Source organism: Macaca thibetana, chromosome 5, assembly GCF_024542745.1.
Source record: "Macaca thibetana thibetana isolate TM-01 chromosome 5, ASM2454274v1, whole genome shotgun sequence".
Taxonomy (NCBI): Eukaryota; Metazoa; Chordata; class Mammalia; order Primates; family Cercopithecidae; genus Macaca; species Macaca thibetana.
The window spans coordinates 13,705,265-13,723,242 of NC_065582.1; the positions used below are offsets into that span (position 1 = coordinate 13,705,265).

At 39.0% G+C, this 17,978-nt stretch overlaps 1 long non-coding RNA gene across 1 annotated transcript; it reads left to right on the forward strand.

The window, feature by feature from the left end:
* Positions 1 to 1,199: 1,199 nt before the first annotated feature.
* LOC126954295 (uncharacterized) lies at positions 1,200 to 17,524 on the forward strand. The gene is made up of 3 exons (XR_007725573.1): positions 1,200 to 9,325; positions 12,855 to 12,987; positions 13,605 to 17,524. It is a non-coding gene; the product is annotated as an uncharacterized LOC126954295 (long non-coding RNA).
* The last annotated feature ends 454 nt before the right edge of the window (positions 17,525 to 17,978 follow it).

Here is a 17,978-nt window from a genome sequence, read left to right on the forward strand (position 1 = left end):
CAGGGACAGATAATGCTGTTTAAAAAGAGGATAAACTTAAAAGACATAATAAAAGCCTTCTTTTTTTTTGAGACAGAATTTCACTCTTGTTGCCCAGGCTGGAGTGCAATGGCGTGATCTCGGCTTACTGCAACCTCTGCCTCCTGGGTTCTAGCAATTCTCCTGCCTCAGCCTCCCAAGTAGCTGGGATTACAGGCGCCTGCCACCATGCCCAGCTATTTTTTTGTATTTTTTTGTGGAGACAGAGTTTCAACTTGTTGGCCAGGCTGGTCTTGAACTCCTGACCTCAGGTGATCTGCCTGCCAAGGCCTCCCAAAGTGCTGGGATTACAGGCATAAGCCACCGCATCCAGCCAATAAAAGCGTTCTAATTACATATGGTGTTACTGGGGATATCCAAAGAGCACGAAGCACCAAGCTCCCCAAGGAAGTTCCTGCAATGGAGCATGTTATAGATCTAGCACATTAAGGACTCGTGGTTTTCAGAAAGCGACTATGAATTATATTGTCCACCATGGAGAGTGGGAATCTAGTCTTGTTCATTTTTCTGTCCCTTTCAGTGCCCAGGACACTGAGCCTTGCACACAGTAGATGGGCAAAACAATTCTTATTGAATTGAGATAACTTGAAATCATAGATCATGATATTTTTGAAAGAATTCTCATGGAAAGCATACATGTCACACACAGGCAACAAACAGTTAAAGTGTAAATGGGTAAAATGGTAAAGTGTAAAGCTAAATTGAATATGTAGGCCAAGGACAAATTGTAAAAGGCTTGAGTGCCAGGCTAAAAAGTTTGATCATAATTCAGGAGACACTAACGAACTTTTGAGGATTTTAGATCAGTTGAGTGTCATAAACATGTAGGCTCTCAGTAAATGAGAGGGATGAGACTGCCAGTTTGTAGACTAGGCCAGAAGTTATTGCAGTAGGTTTTTGTTATGGTTGTTGTTTTGAAGATACTTGCGAGATCACTTGGACTCGGGAAGGGGAACATCACACACCGGGGCCTATTATGGGGAGGGGGGAGGGAGGAGGGATTGCATTGGGAGTTATACCTGATGTAAATGACGAGTAGTTGGGTGCTGACGAGTTGATGGGTGCAGCACAGCAACATGGCACAAGTATACATATGTAACAAACCTGCACGTTATGCACATGTACCCTAGAACTTAAAGTATAATAATAATAATAATAATAATAATAAAAAAAAGAAGATACTTGCTTGGTTAATCGAAGGATTTATAATCACTCGAGACTGGTAAGTAGACTATTCCAATGTGATAATTCCAGGAGTGCTAACTTTTTTTTTTCCATCTTTAAAGAGATTCACAAAATTCCAGTTTGTGAATCTCTTTAAAGATGAAAAAAAAAAGTTCCTAAGGAAAACAAGTTTTTCTCTAGCATGTACCCAAATTCCAGGCTCCCAGAAGGAAAGCTGGGACATTGTGTGAAGGTGTTTGGCATAAACCACATTGTGGACAGTTAGTCACAGTAAACCAGTCTTATCACTCAGGAAAGTGTGGGTAACTGTTTACCAGTCACGTTCCCAGACACCAGCCAAGGGCCAACCTTGCTTACAGGTCTTTCTAAGGATCGGTATCTCAGGCCTGTTGCAGTAGTTTAAAATCGTTGCTTTCAGGTCATTTTATTTCTGTTGAAAGCTTTTTAAAGAATGATTCCTATGGCACATAAGAAAATTTAAGAATATATTTTAATTTTTATTACAGTATATTTCCTTCATTTATTTTCCTTTTTTTAATATTAAGTTTGCCTACTCAGCTCAGATTCATTCAAACAGAACTATTTTATTCACTCAGTAGACCATGGAGAACTTATAAAAAGCCCATTGTCCGCCACAGACCTCTAAGTATAGTATTTCTCCAAGCAGCTTCTCTTCCTTAGTTTTGTTGTCCCATCACTGTCACTCTTTTGCATCTTGGCTTTTCACTGCAGTTCTTCATTCCCATCTCAGGCCCTCCTTTCTCAGACTTGCTATTTGAACCTAGCTGTTGAACCATGTTTCTAGCCCACCTGTAGGCACTTGACCCTGAGCTTGCTTGAGCAGTTAGCACATGTATTCGTAGCTGCCTGGCCCATGTGCACGTGTCAGAATCATTTATTGAGCTTCCTTAAGAGCAGAACCAGATAGGATACCAGAGATCATTGGTTTCTGAGAATCTATACCTCACCCTCCCAAGGAAAATGGACAAGAAGCCCTTCCATATTCTCTAGACAATCAAGGACATCCAAAAGTTACTGGGATTATTTGAATAGTTTTAGCAGTTGATATTCAGCTTCTCTGCTTATATTATCTGGACAACTATACTTTTTAGGAAAGTGAGAGAGTTTGCTTGGCTCCTTGTGAAGCCTGTATGTAGCATTCTCATAGTTAACAAAGCTAGTCAATTTTTCTGTCTTCTTGGCCTTTTCTGACTCACCCACAAACCCACTGCTGAAATTATATCTGTAATATGCTATCGTGAACATCTGGTCTTCAGAGAACCCAGGTTCTAATTTGTATCACTGCATTTTCATTCTAAAGAAACTAGTCCCAGCTGAGGTTAATGGACCTGTGACATCACTAACAATATAAACGCTGGCTTAGGGAAATACCTGCTACTTGAAGTGCGGCTAATCCCCATTTATGATACACTGAGACAACTAAAGCTCTAGAATAAGTAAGATCCAGAAATTAAGGTCCTATGTGGTGAGTTAATTATTTTACGTGAGTTTTTTTTTTTTTTTTATGATAGGAAAGTTTCTGGATTCCCATTTGCAAACAAAAGCAGCTATATCTGAAAAGGAAACAAAGAGGGAAAATTATGGTGGGAACTGTGTAGAAAAGAGTTAACGTAACACACCTGAGACTTCTATTCTTAAAAAAGACCTGCTTGCAAGGTTGGCCCTTGGCTGGTGTTGGAGAACTTGGCTGATAAACAGTTTCCTACACTGATATAAAAATTTCCCTAACTGATAAGAATGGCCTAAACTGTTTCTAGAAACAATGTGGTTTGTGTTAAACACCTACCTTCCTTCTGGGAGGCTGGAATTTTGGTATGTGTTAGGCAGAGGGTGCTTACCACCCCTCAATGAAAACCTTGAACACTGGTTAATGAGCTCTCCTGGTTGATAACTTCACACAAATCTGTTACTGGAGGAACTGAGCACATCCTGTGTGACTCCATTAGGACTCTTGGAAGTGTGTGTCTGGTTTCTTCCAAACTTCTCATGCTCCTTTTCCCTTTGGTGATTTTGTTGTATATCCTTTAACTGTAATATGCCTAACTGTGAATATGATTATATATATTTAATCCTATGAGCCCTTCTTGTGGGTTGGTCTTGAGAACCCTAAACACAAGGGCTATCTCCCATTTCATACATTTGCATATTCAGAATGTCTAAAGGATTTCTGCAGAGTCTAGGGAAACTCAGCCCCATTCTTTTCTGTAACGGGAGGGGTTTCATTATTGTTATTTTTTTATCCTAAGTCCTGTTAGTCATCTCAGTCTTTTGTTCTGGATGCTATACTGCTCACACATTTTGACCTGCTGTACCTCAGTTTTATTCTGCCTGACACTCAGAATCCTTGTCTCTGCCCTCTAGTTCCCAGTTACCATCTCAGGCTCTACCTGTCATGTTAACTCACATGGACCCATTTCCCTAGGTTCTTGACCTTGAGTTGTTTAATAGCTGCTCAGTCTTGATTTTCAGCGTTCTGCTTGCACGCATATACCCAGAATTGCGTGGAGAATGCTTTCACCTCTTGTTCTTAACCATTGAGGCACTCAGTGTCTTCATCAGCATTTCTGACCTCCATGTAAAGGGAATAAATCAGGCAAAATCCACTATTGAAGGTCTGTTCTTTCTGTGGACCTGTTGCTACTTTCATGCTCCTTATTTATGTATATAAAGCTGAACAGAATTTAAAATCAGTATATGAAAGAGCAGGTTAGATGAGCCGTGCACATGTTTTTATTACTGAGAATACCTACAGAGTTAAAAATTCATATGCAACTCTATTATTCCATTTGGTAACTTAAAAAAAAAAATAAGGAAATGTCCGAATTTTTCATGGTTTCCTTTGAAAATTCTATTCTGGAAAAAAAAATGTTTTAAAAGAATTCATTTGTTTTAGCTTCTGGGTGCTGGAGAATATGGTTTTTTTTTTTTTTTTTTTTTTTTTTTTTTTTTTTCCGTATTACACTCCGGGAACCCTTTTATTGGAAGAAAGTAGAAAGTACCATTCAAGTGATAAGGATATACTACTAAAACTGAAATATTTGAAGCAAAAATTCTGCTTCGGTGAGTGGGTAGGGAAGAAAAGAACTCATTGCCTGGCATGCAATCTGGTCATAGATGCCAAGAAAATGATCTTGTGCACACTGATTTTATCATTTAGACAGGCAAGATTCAGTACCCAAGAGTGGTGCAGGGCAGTTGTAATTTTGGCAGTAATCAGCATCTGAGGTAAGTTATGCATGAAACCTGCAGATATCTTTCTGCATTTATGTCATTCATTCGTGTGAGACATGCTTCACTGTAAGTTACCATATTTAGAAGATGGTCAGTTTTGCGACAGTTTTCCTGGAGGTGATTCCAAATGATTCTTGACATGATTATCCTCAGAACAAAAACAGTAAATCAACCATTTCTTCCTTATTTTCTCAAACAGGGATAAAGAAGAAATAACCTTTAGTTGACCCACCGGGAACATTTCTCCATTTTCAGTGTTCATTGAGCCATTGGATATCAGTGTGAATACAGAGCAGTACATACATGACACTTGCACTTCTCTGTTTAACACCTTAGAGTTTACTTGCAGTCCTTCTACCAAGCCAAGAATCAATATTTTTAAGGCAAGAATCATTTTTTTTGTATGTTACATAATATAAAAGTTATTTAAAGGTCTAGGGAGAGAGTTGTTAGAATAAAACACATAGATGATGGAGATCTGGAAATACATCTCGACCATTTCCATTCGGTCTTACAGAAATCATTATTAGTAAATCTTTTCTGCAAGGTTGCGTTTTCTGGGCACATAACCTTGACGTATTATATGCTCTGATTGGGCTTAATTTTCTGATCACAAGTGAAGAACCCAGTGTTGAGAAACTTAACAATAGAGACAATATCCAGGCATTAGGCAAGTGAAGGCTAATGTGTGTCCATGCAGGGTATAGGTATTAGTACGTATTCGGGGCAAGACTCCCAGGGCAGTAAGTTGAATAACCTGGCTGAATTTAGAAGTAGAGACCATGGCAGACTCTCAGTTCAATATAAGGTGGGGATAACACTAATGGGAAAGAAAAGTTGCACTTTATGAGCACACGTGGCTACTCACTAAGGAGACTAGAGGAGCAAAGCTGTCATAACTGGGCTCCTGGATTGCAGTGAATGATCGTTAATTAATTATGCTGAACTCTAGAGCATGAGGGCATTCATGCTGTTGATATCTGCCTTGTTATAGTCAGGATAGACTAAACAGCTAGAAAATTGAAGCTTTAGTTAGAGGGAGACGTCAGGAAGTCATGGATCGTAACCATCAGAAGCTGGGAAACAGAGGACCAGGGGGAGATGATATCGGGGTGGGAGGGCAGAGATTAAATGCCTACTTTTATTTCCATTTTAAGACAAAGTATCCATGATTAGGTGAGGTGAGTGAATTAAATCTCAAAAATTTTAAAAATAGGGATATTTATACATCTAAAAAATACTCATACTAATAAAAAGATGAGTTGCTTTTAACCCTCCCAATTATTCTGTGAACTTCATCAAATTTTAAAAATGTATTTTTGATCTGTGTGTGTGTAAATGTTTAGTTACTCTGTAATTCAGTAAGTAACATCTAAATGCAAAAGATAATTTAAAATGTTTTAAATTCAGATAATTTCCTATTATTGAACCATTCCAACGATTCATTCTGTATAACATAGAGCAGCTTGTAGTATAACCCTTGGCCCACTGATTAAATACATTCTTTTTCTGCTTGCATTATATAAACTATCTGTCATAATACCTGGAATAGTGTAGGAACTCAATAAATGATACCTAATTAGTATCGCCATTGCTAAAAGTAAAAAAAAAAAGTCTAAACAAAGTTTTTGAAAGTAAAGACTTATATATTTTACCAGTGATCAATGCCATGGTTATACTTTTTTTCCCAAGCACCTTATGTAGTAATTAATCACATTGAGATACAATGGAGAACTGAGATAAATAATACAGTCATGCATTGGTTAACAACAAAGATATGTTATGACAACTGCATCATCAGGCAATTCCATCATTGTGTAAACATGATAGAGGGTTCTTGCAGAAACCTAGATGCATAGCCTAACATATCTAGCCTATATGGTATGGCCTATTGCTCCTAGGTTGCAAACCTGTACAGCATGTGACTGTACTCAATATTGTAGGCAACACTAACACAATGGTAAGTATCTGTGTATCTACATATCTAAACATAGAAAAGGTACAGTAAGAATACAGTATTATATATGTAATCTTATATATTACATGTATGCAGTCTGTCCTTGACTGAAACATTTGTGGCATATGACTGTAATTAAAACTTAATGTCCTAGGTATATAAACAAACAGTATATGAGACAGAAAAGACATCAGAAGTACACCTCAACATGGAATGTAATGACTTTAGAGATTACCTGTAGATATAAACATATTATTTAAATTATTTCCTATTACCTGAAGTTTAAAAAAATGACAGGTTTTGGGGCTTTGGGAAGAGGGTATAAAAAGGAAAACTTATCAAGAAACATGCCCTCAGGAAGAAAACTGTGTGCTTAAAAGCTAGACGTGAATGGGATTGCCATCTGCAGATGAGAAGGCAAGACCTCCAGTGTTTGGGAAGACATCACTTCAGTATTGTAATGTGACAGAAGAGACTGAGAACAACCCTAGTCACATTTATGTAGTCACCACTCCTGTGGTATCTGAGGGAAAGCAACAGCACAACCACCTGTGCTGCAGCTGTGACTGTCGCCTGGGCACTCAGCTCTGCAGTCCTTCCTTTACCAAGCTATAGCTCTAAGTAGTCCAGTATTCAACTTTGAGGTCAAATTTGAGGTCACACCAAAACTATAAAATAGACCTTGATATAGTTGAAATAATGAGTAGTATATGACAAAATCCTGCAGAATAAAGGAGAAAATGACTCCCCAAACTGTCCTTCATTACTTCATGTGGCTTTAATGCTACTTTAAGGAGAGGTGATCTCTTTGAATGAGAAAGGCTTATTAGTCAAACATCATTTTTATGATAGCTACCATTTACTTACACACCTACTGTGTGCCAAGCATCATGCTAGCCATTTTGTTTCATTCACTAGGTATACAACAAAGTACAAAACAAATCTAGACCCAAAGGGCATGGCTCACAGCCTAGCAGAGGAGATAAACTTCAAGCAAGTAACAAATGATTCAAAATTACAATAAAGGCTATAAAGGAAAAAGAAGTTACTAAGATAAATTATAACAGAGATTGAATGTGTAGGGCACCTATAGGAATTTCGTTAAGATGCTTTCAGCTACAAGGAAAAGAAACTCTGAACCAAAGTGGCCTGCACAATAAAGAAGTTTCTTCTCTTGGCAGCTCATGGAGAGCTAGAGCAGGTTTTGCAGTTGGTGGTTTCAGTGGCTAAACCATATTATCAGGTGCCTGGGTTCTTGTGTTGGCTCTGCTGCCCACAGTATCAATTTCCTTTTAAGCCTGACTCTTTGTATGGTTATAAGAAGTCTAAAAAAAATTGGGTGTTTGTTTTTCTCTCACTTAAAGAGTTGCAACTAGGATTTCTTGTCTTCTTGTTCATGTCCAGCAGGAGAGGGAAAGAGGAGTATGCTAGGACTAAGTCCTTCCCTTCGGGCTAATTGGTGCACCATGGCAGAAGGACTGCTAGTTGTGCACCGAGATCCATGATCCTAAGTTTTTAGTGGGGCACAGAGCCACCGGGAGCAAAGATTACATTTCCCAGCTTTCCTAAGAACCAGGTGTGGCCTTTTGACTCTTTTGGTAATAGAGGTAAGTGGAAGTGATTTCTGGGCTATATTCTTACAAGGAAGGGGTGTACCCTTCCCTGTCCCTTCTTGCTTCCTGCTGCTGCAACGTGAATATGATCTGAAGATCTATAGCCACATGTGAAGATAACAAGGCAATATGGACCCTGAGTGCTTGACAGCTATAACACCATCCCGACCCCTGGCTATCTCCTTCTTTTAAATGAGGGAGAGAAATGAATTTCTGTTTCATTCAAACCACTAATTAGGAGAGTTTTCTGCCATGTGAAGCTCCAAACTAATATATTTTCCTTAAGTCATTGCCCAGACAAGGTTGGGTGCAGTGGATCACACCTGTAATCTCAGTGCTTTCCGAGGCTGAAGCAGGAGGATCACTTGAGCCCACAAGTTTGAGGCTGCAGTGAGCTATGATGGCACCACTGTACGCCAACCTGAGCAACAGAGCGAGACCCTGTCTCTAAAAACTAAAGTTGTTAGTAGACAGAGGAATGCCACAGCTGACCGACTTCTTCCTGTCAGTATTCTTCACTGGACTAAGGTTGTAGTTACAGAGTTTCTAAGTGATGGAAGTTGTGTGAGGGATGGCTGGACAAAATCCAGGTACCACTGAGAAAAAAGTAGGGAAGGGTTGCTGTGTAACTGGCCTACAGAGTGTGACCACTACAGAGATTATTAGTTAACCAGGCAAAGAGAGAAGAGCTGAACAAGATAGACTGAAAGTGTGTATTGGGTCCCTGAGCAGGAATGAGCTTAGAGGTGGATATGTTCAAAGAACTGAAAGAAAGTAGGATCAATGAATGGGGAAAATTTAACAAGATGTGGTAAGATGATGCAGGGCCTTCATTTATCGCCAAGGTAACTGTATATACATGTTTGCCCAGAACTGTCCTAGTTTAACCATATTTTCCTGGAAAAATTGTAATAGCACACTCCCTTTCACTTCAAAAAATGTCCTGGATTGGTTAATAAATTATAGCATCATACCACAAAGATAGTCCTTGTTAAGGAATTTGAACTGTATTCTGAATACCGTGGGAAGTAGTCTTTGTCCTTATTTTGTATTAGTGTGGAAAGTGGATATCTTATTGTCTCAAACTTTATCATCTAGCTACTCTCTCATTTCTTTCCCTAGGTGAACCTTAGAAAGTTCTTCCTGAATTGGGTCCAAAGGTTATCCAGCCTCAAAAGAACAGATAAAAGCCTATTTCTGCCTTTTCTGAGTCACGTGATGTTCTCTACAAGATGGCTTCTCTCTGCCTGAACTTCTCATCCAGCAATCCAGTTAGGCTGTAAGCAATCTTGCTATGTTGTTATAAACTATGCTCTGTGTATTAAATATTCTTGCTTATGGCACTTCTTTTCAAATCTTTTCTAACTTATTTTGACTGATCTTGTAGCCATCCAGTCTGCTGAAAATCTGCCAGCTGCTTTGTGACCTTGAGCAAGTTTCTGAACCTTTCCTGGGCCTCTTTTCTTATTTGTAAAATTGAGCTACCATGGACTGAGTGGCTTAAACAACAGAAATTAATTTGCCACATTTCTAGAAGTCCAAGATCAAGATGCCCTCAGGACTGGTTTCCAGTGAGGCCTCACTTCCTGGTTTGTGGAGGGCTGCCTTCTCACTGAATCCTCAGAGGGCCTTTTCTCCATATGCACTCAGAGAGAGAGAGGCCTCTTATGTCTCTTCCTTGTCTTATGAGGACACCAGTCATACTGGATTAAGACTCACGCTTACTGAGCGTGGTGGCTCACGCCTGTAATCCCAGCACTTTGGAGGCCAAGGCAGGCGGATCATGAGGTCAGGAGTTTGAGACCAGCCAGTTGGAGACCAACCCGGCTAACATGGTGAAACCCCATCTCGACTAAAAATACAAAAATTAGCTGGGCATGGTGGCACATGCCTGTAGTCCCAGCTACTCGGGAGGCTGAGGCAGGAGAATTGCTTGAACTCGGGAGGTGGAGGTTGCAGGTCAGCTGAGATCATACCACTGCATTCTAGCCTGGGTGACAGAGTGAGACTCCATCTCAGAAAAAAGAAAAAAAAAAAAAAAGACTCACTTTTGTGACTCACTTAACCTATACTACCTTTTTATAGGCCATACTCCAAATACAATCACACTGAGGGTTAGAGCTTTAACATGAACTGGGGGGAGTGGGGACACAGTTCAGTTGATAACAGAGTATTATGAGTAATAAATGAGAAACTGCATGAAAAGCACTTTTAGAGTTTTATATTCTTTATTTCTATATATAAGATACTCATTGGAGAATTAAAATAGCATTTAACTATATTACAAGTGCAGCTACTATTTAAAACCTAAAGATGATGAATAAGATGAATATAATTTATAATAAAATAGCAAAATTGCATATATCTTAACTGTCTACGAGAAAAAAAAAAACTTGCAATATGAGTTGGTTGCTTTATTATGCCAGAGTGTAGGGGGATATACTTTATACAAAATGACTCGGAAGAAAACAGTATGTTTGACACAAGGAATACTAAGTATATTTGAAAGAATAATCTAATACAATAATGTGTGATTATTGTCATTATCTGTTAATTCAGAAAAGAAAAATAACTTAATTTTTAGTGCCTTCACCACAGCCGACACAGTTATGATCTATTCAGTCTTGCTATTTTATCATAAACTAGATTCATCTTATACATCGTCTCTAGGTTGTAAATCGTAACAACATGAGCAACAGCTCGTGGACGCTAACATGCAGAGCTAGGTGGCACTCCATCATATTTAATCACAACTCCTGATTTTCTTGAAACCTAAGAATTTCACAGAGAGGAACTTGAATCTTGCCCATAATTGTGGTTTATAGACAGTAAGAAGGAGATGTTGATGAAAGTTGTAGCCAGAGAGAACAAGGATCCTGACAGGGCAGAAAATGCCACTTTAAGTGAAGTACTGAGCACAGACACTACCACCACCTCCCACCCTGGCCTGAGACAGGAGAAAGCTATGGATACGGAAAGCCTTTTAAAAAATGACAGAGACAGGTGGGGCACGGTGACTCACGCCTCTAATCTCTGCACTTTGGGAGGCCGAGGTGGGCGAATCACCTGAGGTTAGGAGTTCTAGAGCAGCCTGGCCAGCATGGAAACCCCATCTCTACTAAAAAAAAACACACACAAAAATTTGCCGGGTGTGGTGGTGCATGCCTGTAATCTCAACTACTTGGAAGGCTGAGGCAGGAGAATTACATGAACCTGGGAGGCAGAGGTTGCAGTCAGCCAGGATTGCACTACTGCACTCCAGCCTGGGCAACCGAGTGAGACTCCATCTCAAAAAAAAAAAAAAAAAACAAACGAAACCAGAAACAAAACAAACCACCACCACCAAAACATCTTTACTAGTGTGAATCCCAAATATCTGAGATGGTCTCAGTTACTTTAAAAAGTTTGTTTTGCCAAGGTTGAGGATGCACACCCGTGAGACAGCCTCAGGAGGTCCTGAGAACATGTGCCCAATGTGGTTGGGGCACAGCTTAGTTTTATACATTTTAGGGAGGCATGAGACATCAACCAATATATATAAGATGTACATTGGTTCAGTCCAGAAAAGAGGAGACAACTGGAAGCAGGGAGGAGACTTGCAGGTCACAAGTAGGTGAGAGACAAATGGGAGCATTCTTTGATTTTCTGATAAGCCTTTCCAAAGGAGGCAACCAGATCTGCATCTGTCTCAGTGAGCAGAGGGATGACTGAATAGAATGGGAGGCAGGTTTGCCCTGAGCAGTTCCCAGCTTGAATTTTCCCTTTAGCTTAGCAATTTTGGGGTTCCAAGATTTTCCTTTCACACTAACAATTCAAGTATTTCCGTTCTGAGAAAAGAACAAGGACTCTCCAGTGGAAATACCACTTTCTTGCTTTTCCCAGTATTCCCATAAGAAGCCCTAGTTTCCTAAGGCAAGGAGATGAGTCTGATATGCAGATAGGGAGTGTTTGCTTTGACTTCTCCTGAAGCATTTTACTCTTCATATACTAGAAGTAGCTCTATTTCTGATTTGAAAAGAGAACACTTTTCCTGTCTTCCTGAAAGCCAGATGGTTACAGCTAAGTAAAGTCCCAAAGTATCAGGAGGACTGGAGCACTATCTTCTAGGTATTTACATAGCAAAAGAGATGAATCTCGAATTTAGGAGATGACTTTAGATTATAAAAGCCAGGATCTGGGTTTATCTAGAAAGACATTTACATTCCCAAAGGTTAGGGTGAGAACCTAGCACTCTTTCCATTCCATTTCTTTTTCCTTTTTTCCTTTTTCTCTCTTCTTTCTTTCCTTCCTTCCTTCCTTCCTTCCTTCCTTCCTTTCCTTTTTTCTTTCTCTTTCTTTCCTTCTTTCTTTCTTCCTTTTTCTTTCTTTTCTTTTTTCTTTCTTTTCCCCTCCCTCCCTCCTTCCCTCCCTCCCTCCCATCCTTCCTTCCTTCCTTCCTCTCTTTCTTCTCTCTCTTTCTCTCTCTTTCTCTTTTTCAAGTTCTCCCTCTGTCACCCAAGCAGGAATGCAGTGGTGCAATCTTGGCTTACTGCAGCCTCTGCCTCCTGGGCTCAAGCGATCCTCTCATCTCAGCCTCCCAAATATCTAGGATGACAGGCATGTGGCACCACACATGGCTTATTTTTTAAATTTTTTGTAAATATGAGGCCTCACTATATTACCCAGACTGGTCTTGAAACTCCTGGGCTCAAGTGATCCTCCCACCTCGGCCACCCAAAGTGCTGGGATTATGGGCCTGAGCCACCATGCCCAGCCTCCATCCTATTTCTAAGGAACAAATATTTTGGTTTTGTTCTCTCTCCTCTTAGGATATGAGTAGGCAGGTCATCTCTCTTAAGTATGTAAAAGAAGAAAATCTATAGTTCTCTTTTTCTTACCTGGGGAGTGTCTGGCCACTCATGAAGGAGATGTTTCCAGCTGCTTTCATCCCTTTGTTCCAAGGTAAGTTTTGGGGAAATGGTCCAATAATTTATTATTTACTGTAAACTAATTAACAACAGGGCTGTCTTGGATTTACAATACTCATGTGCACATTCAAGATGAATTAACCAAAATAAATATTAAGAACCCAACATCACCTCTACTCTGCCTTGCCGAGAATAGCACTGACAGAAAAGTGTTTTCCTACTTAATGATGATAGTAGTGAATACAGATGACTAGATCTAGAGGCAGATGTGGCCAGGGCCATAGGGGACAGGTGCAGACATAGAAGATGACCAAAAGGTACCAGAGCAAGAGGGCATCCATGCCACTCTATGGGAGATCTAAGTCACAGGATGGGCGTACCATTAACTAGAGTGTCCCAGACTGGTTCTATAGTATATGGGCTAACAGAGCTTTCAGAGAGAATTACTGACAGTGTTTAAATTATTTGGGGATATCTAGAAGGATGTAAGAAATGGGATGTACGGAGGCCCTTTACTATGCAGATGAGAGCTATTGTTAGGAGCTAGCTCTTAGAGGTAATAAACTTACCAGTAATCTATAAAGATGAAACCTAGGGGACCTCTTTTCTTGTTCCTTCTAACTGAAAAACTATTTACATTTTTATACCAAGTATATGAAGAAAGAAAAAGAGGTAGGATGTTGAAGAAAAATCTCAGAAGGAAAGGGTCAGAAGAGGAAGCTGAACGAATGAGGTAAATGCTAGAATAGCTGGTTTTTACACCTATAGCTTGACAAATAAATGCACTAAACTGAAGTTCTATATAAAGCTCAACAGCTTTGTGGCACAATGAAAAAGAGTAGGCACAGTCAAAGCATATACATTCTTCAATATAAACTTACAGAATATCTGTATGGAATCCTTATTTAGAATCCAGAGAAATACTCCCAGGTAAGAAGTAGTAGAGATAGATGCTTACTTTGTCATTTGTTATATACTATTATTGATCTTTTAAAGTGAAGGTTTGGCTTCTTCATATGTTTACCATTTTGTGAGTCATTTTGCTGCCTACACTCATAATGCATTCTCAGATGTTGACTCAGCCCTGCTATTTTAAGTAGAGCTATTTAGTAGAGACCTGCAAAGAAGAATTATCTGTTAGGGACTGTCATTATTGCCTAAATAAAAGTAAAATATTTAATGATTGCAAATGATTCAAGGTAACTTTTTAGATAATGTAGTATAAGAATGGCCATTTTTATTTGTAGTCTACATTCAGCCCACGCAATGCTTTTGTTCACTCACTGTGTTACGAGAATTAAATAAGATAATGTATTTTTAAGTGATTTGGAAACAAATATGTATATATATATATGCTAATAGAATTATTATTCCTAAGTGCAATAGTATTAGACTGGGCAGAACAAAAACTAACCATTTTTCAATTAAGCCAACCATGTGAAAGAGTAGGAGTCTGTTGTGTAGGCCACGAAACACTGGTACGACGTTTCCATTGAATTTTTTCTTTAGATCTGATTTAGGGTCGTTAAGCTAGAGGGATTTTGTCTCTATAAAAGATTGCTTTGATGAAGATTTGTTCACCATCTGTTTTATTGCTGCCTAACACAAAGATTCTTGGTAACAAGGAAGAGAAGCTGTTAAAAGAAAGTTGAACAAAAGCAGGCAAAATCTCTATGACTATTGGAAGGATTCAAATAGAGCCTTGTACTGGAAACTCTAGTAGATACTCTATTCAAAAACTTGCTTTGGAAGATGCCAAAAGGACTGATGCCGGTCCACCTAGTTCTGAAAATTCACATGCTAAGAAATTAACTGTAGAAGCAAAATAAATAGACAACCCTGAACTCCAGCACACTGAGCTTGCTGACCGTGGATGGTGCCCAGGCACATCCAATGAAAAGATTCCTCATTGTCTCTGATTTATCTTGGAGTGAGTTATTTGGGGACCTTGTGGAATTATTAAAGTACTATCAGTCAGTTTTAGATCTAACAGGCTATAAATAAGTCTGTTAAGCAGCTGCCCTATCTGTTGAGAGCTCAAATAATCAGTTATAGTTTTGTTGAAAATCTTTTTAATATCTGACTTTGCTAAAAACAGGGTAGTTGATTCATTACTGAAGATATTAATGCAGATTTCAATACTCATTATTCATGAGGAACATTATAAATCAAGCATATACAATTCTTTGGTTCCTACATTTTTCTAAAAATTATTTCAGAGGTCAGTATATATTATCCAGTGGAAAATGGGGTATATTAATGATATTAATAGAACTTAACCATGAGTGAAGATGTTGGAATGGACCAGGTGTGGTGGCTTATGCCTGTAATCCCAGCACTTTGAGAGGCCGAGGCGGGCAGATGGCGAGGTCAGGGGTTTGAGACCATCCTGGCCAACATGGTGAAACCCAGTCTCTTTTAAAAATACAAAAATTGGCCAGGCGTGGTTGTGTGTGCCTATAATCCCAGCTACTTGGGAGGCTGAGACAGGAGAATTGCTTGAACCAGGGAGTCAGAGGTTGCAGTGAGCCGAGATAGCAGAGTGAGACTCTGTTTAAAAAAATAAATTTGGAATATTAATTATGACTGACCTCTGTCATTCATGTCTATTATTTATGAAAGATGTTTTCTCAATGATTTCTCCATGTGGTGATAGTTTCCCACATTGTGCATTGTGCCTCCCCAACGCAGAATTGAAAAAACTACATCTCCCAGCACAACTTACTGTTAGAGTACAGACATGTGACGTAGAGTTCACCAATCAGATACAGCTTAATAAGCCTTTGATTTGATCAACTGCTTGGCAAAATAGTGTGGTGACATCCATATTTGCAAGCGTGGGTGTTTCTGAGTTTAAGGGTAAGTGAAGTGCTTCCGGAATCACAGCAGAAGCAGTGTAGTTTGGGTGGTCATTGGTGGCAGTAGTTCATTCTAGATTATGGTAGAGGCAGCGTTAAGTTTAAAGTCAGATGAGTTAGCCTCTCCCGCAATGGGTCATTTCTATTATGTGGTCTTGGGAGGTGTTCCTAGGTCAATCTAGGTTTGCTGCACCTGTGCTTTCAGTGATTGGACAACTTCCTAATATTTCTTAATAAATCCTTTTCTGCTTAAACTAACAGACTTGGATTCTAATCTCTATAACCAATAACATTCACTGGCAAAGTATACACAATATGATAGATAGGAATCTGACTGAAAAATAATTGTTAAGCCAGAGCTTTATTTTATTTTTTATTTATTTATTTATTTTTAAATCTTAGGTTAGCGCAAACCTACTCTAAAAATAACTCCTAATTTTTCTGGAGCCATTTAATTTCCTCTCTCTTTTATTCCACAGTCATTCACAAATACTGACTTTGTGTAATACCTATTTAAAAATGATTTCGTGGGCTTAGACTTAACAGTACAAGTCTGTTTTCTGGAATATCAAGCCACTATTGACTTCTGAGACCATGCTAGTGCATCATAAGAACTGTGAACCATGTTCTCTTACATTCATTAATTCAGTTTACAATATTTAAGCTCAGCTTAGCTACAAAGTGCCAGATAGTGACGAATTTGCAATTATTTGTTTTCAAACACCATTGACTATAAAAAACTACAATATATAACATAATCATTTGTGGCCATGGTTTTCAATTCATACTGATTACACATTTCTTTGGAGATAGTTTCTAAAATGAACCCAAAATATTATTTCGCAGAATGTTAAGCATGGGTCTTTTCTCAGTACTTATTCAAGCTTCAGAAAGCAGTATTGAATTCAGGTGCCCTACCTTTTCTGCTACTGCATATGCAAAATTTTGTTGCACTATCTCTTTGGTGTTATTCTTTGGTACTTCCTTTCTCTCACTAGCCAATCACCAATTCTACCCCTAAATGTATCTTGTATTTATCCACTTTTCTCAGTTTCTACTCCCATTACCCTAGTTCCAGCCATCATCATCTCTCTGGGATAACTACAATAGCTTCCTAACCAGCCATCTGATTCTGTTCTGCTCTAATTCTACACATACCTGGCAAAGTGATCCTCCCTTGCTTTTATTAAAGACTTTCCATAGCCTCACATTTAACTTAGTGTAAAATCCCATGTACTTACTGTGGTATTGTAGTTTGGGTTCCTCAAGAAATCTTTGAGAGGTTGATTAGGGCCATGAAAAGCAAAGAGGACAGCTGAAGGAAGTCAGCAGGCAGCACCACTAGCAGCTGGGAGAATAAATGCTATAGTTCTGTGGGGAAATCTGGTTGGTACATCACACGATCACGTGTGGCCCAAAACAGTGGGCCCTGCCCATTTCTCAAGCACCTTCCCTCACTCACGCTTCAGGCATACTGACCTTCTGTATGTCAGTTCCTAGGAAACTCAAATCCTTTACTGTCACAGGATCTTTGCACTGTCCTGTGCCTGGAATGCTCTTCCCCAGCTCTTCATTTGGCTGGCACTCTGTCTCTGAGTCTTCAGGTCCCTGCTTAAATATTGCTTCCTCCAAAAATATGTCCTTGCTTCCTTAATTGTGGGTCAGCACTGTTATTTATTTATTGCAACACTGCATTTACTTCCTATATGTCAATCACCAGTCGTTGTTTATCTTTCAAATCATTATTATATGACTTCTTCATAAGGATATAAGGTCCATGAAGAAAGGGAAACCTGTTTTACTGACATTTGTCCTTCTGATGTCTAATATAGTGCTGGCACAGAGTTGGTGCTTGATAAGTCTATATTGAATGAAGTAATAAAAATCTTCACCATGCTTTTGCATTATAGAAGCTTCATGATCGTCCAGTTCAGATAGATCAAGTTGATTATGTATTGGTCATACTGTGGCAATTATATAATTAATACCAATACCATGTATTGGTATTAACTAACATGAATAATGTATCAAAGCAAGCTTAATGTAGTTATTAAGAGGACAATAATTGTTACAGCAACTGTCTTACTGGAAAAGCACAACATTGTTGTCATTAATATGATAATAATAAGTAAATCAAACAGGTACCAATGTGTTGCTCAGGGACAAG